Source organism: Arachis ipaensis, chromosome B6 (assembly GCF_059453495.1).
Source record: "Arachis ipaensis isolate K30076 ecotype BB chromosome B6, ASM5945349v1, whole genome shotgun sequence".
In the NCBI taxonomy this organism is placed as follows: domain Eukaryota; kingdom Viridiplantae; phylum Streptophyta; class Magnoliopsida; order Fabales; family Fabaceae; genus Arachis; species Arachis ipaensis.
In genome coordinates, this window is record NC_142441.1 from 91,400,967 (window position 1) to 91,403,536 (window position 2,570).

At 42.6% G+C, this 2,570-nt stretch overlaps 1 non-coding gene across 1 annotated transcript; it reads right to left on the reverse strand.

Annotated features, from left to right (window-relative positions):
* Positions 1 to 515: 515 nt before the first annotated feature.
* Positions 516 to 623, reverse strand: LOC148561743 (small nucleolar RNA R71). Its single transcript, XR_015887357.1, has one exon. It is a non-coding gene; the product is annotated as a small nucleolar RNA R71 (small nucleolar RNA).
* Between the last annotated feature and the right edge of the window lie 1,947 nt (positions 624 to 2,570).

Below are 2,570 nucleotides of genomic sequence, written 5' to 3' on the forward strand. Positions count from 1 at the left end.
AGAACATTCTTGTGGAAGCAGATCCAGAACTTGAAAGGACTCTGAAGAGAAAATTAAGAGAAGCTAAAATACAACAATCCAGAGATAACCTTTCAGAAATTTTCAAACAGGCAGAGGAGATGGCAGCCGAAAATAATAATAATGCAAGGAAGATGCTTGGTGACTTTACTGCACCTAATTCCAATTTACATGGAAGAAGCATCTCCATTCCTACCATTGGAGCAAACAACTTTGAGCTGAAACCTCAATTAGTTTCTCTGATGCAGCAGAACTGCAAGTTTCATGGACTTCCATCTGAAGATCCTTTTCAGTTCTTAACTGAATTCTTGCAGATATGTGATACTCTTAAGACTAATGGAATAGATCCTGAAGTCTACAGGCTCATGCTTTTCCCTTTTGCTGTAAGAGACAGAGCTAGATTATGGTTGGATTCTCAACCTAAAGACAGCCTGAACTCTTGGGATAAGCTGGTCACGGCTTTCTTAGCCAAGTACTTTCCTCCTCAAAAGCTGAGCAAGCTTAGAGCTGATGTTCAAACCTTCAGACAGAAAGAAGGTGAATCCCTCTATGAAGCTTGGGAAAGATACAAACAGTTGACCAAAAAGTGTCCTTCTGACATGCTTTCAGAATGGACCATCCTGGATATATTCTATGATGGTTTATCTGAGCTATCAAAGATGTCACTGGACACTTCTGCAGGTGGATCCATTCACCTAAAGAAAACGCCTGCAGAAGCTCAAGAACTCATTGACATGGTTGCTAATAACCAGTTCATGTACACTTCTGAAAGGAATCCTGTGAGTAACGGGACGCCTATGAAGAAGGGAGTTCTTGAAGATGATACTCTGAATGCCATATTGGCTCAGAATAAAATATTGACTCAGCAAGTCAATATGATCTCTCAGAGTCTGCATGGAATGCAAGCTGCATCCAACAGTACTCAAGAGGCATCTTCTGAAGAAGAAGCCTATGATCCTGAGAACCCTGCAATAGCAGAGGTAAATTACTTAGGTGAACCTTATGGAAACACCTATAACTCAACATGGAGAAATCATCCAAATTTCTCATGGAAGGATCAAAAGCCCCAACAAGGCTTTAATAATGGTGGAAGAAACAGGTTTAGCAATAGCAAGCCTTTTCCATCATCAACTCAGCAACAGACAGAGAGCTCTGAACAAAATGCTTCTAATTTAGCAAATCTAGTCTCTGATCTATCTAAGGCCACTGTAAGTTTCATGAATGAAACAAGGTCTTCCATTAGAAATCTGGAAGCACAAGTGGGCCAGCTGAGTAAAAGGATCACTGAAATTCCTCCTAGTACTCTCCCAAGCAATACAGAAGAGAACCCAAAAGGAGGGTGCAAGGCCATTGACATAAGTGCCATGGCCGAACCTGTAAGGGAAGGAGAGGACGTGAATCCCAAGGAAGAAGACCTCCTGGGAAGTCCAGTGACCAATAAGGAGCTTCCCTCTGGGGAACCAAAGGACTCTGAGGCTCATCTAGAGACCATAGAGATTCCATTGAACCTCCTTATGCCCTTCATGAGCTCTGATGAGTATTCCTCTTCTGAAGAGAATGAGGATGTAACTGAAGAGCAAACTGCCAAGTTTCTTGGTGCAATCATGAAGCTGAATGCCAAATTATTTGGCATTGATGCTTGGGAAGTTGAACCTCCCTTGTTCATCAATGAACTAAGTGATCTGGATCAACTGACATTGCCTCAGAAGAGACAGGATCCTGGAAAGTTCATAATCCCTTGTACCATAGGCACCATGACCTTTAAAGCTCTGTGTGACCTTGGTTCAGGGATAAACCTCATGCCCCTCTCTGTAATAGAGAAACTGGGAATCTATGGGGTGCAGGCTGCTAAAATCTCACTAGAGATGGCAGACAGCTCAAGAAAACAGGCTTATGGACAAGTAGAGGACGTGTTAGTAAAGGTTGAAGGCCTTTACATCCCTGCTGATTTCATAGTCCTGGATACTGGAAAGGAAGAGGATGAATCCATCATCCTAGGAAGACCTTTCCTGGCCACAGCAAGAGCTGTGATTGATGTTGACAGAGGTGAAATATTCCTTCAATGGAATGAGGACTCCCTTGTGTTTAAAACTCAAGGATCTCCCTCTGCAACCATGGAGAGGAAGCTTGAAAAGCTTCTCTCCAAGCAGGGTCAATCAGAGCCCCCACAGTCAAACTCTAAGTTTGGTGTTGGGAGGCCACAACCAAACTCTAAGTTTGGTGTTGAACTCCCATATCCAAACTCTAAGTTTGGTGTTGAAGAGTCTCAACAAAGCTCTGTACATCTGTGAGGCTCCATGAGAGCTCACTGTCAAGCTATTGACATTAAAGAAGCGCTTGTTGGGAGGCAACCCAATGTTTATCTAATTCTTATTTTTATTGTTTTTCATGTTTTCTTAGGTTCATGATCATGTGGAGTAACAAAATAAATATAAAAATTGAAAACGGAATCAAAAACAGCAGAAGAAAAATCACACCCTGGAGGAGCATCTGTCTGGCGTTCAAACGCCAGAACAGAGCATAGTTCTGGCGCTGAACGCCCAGAATGGGAG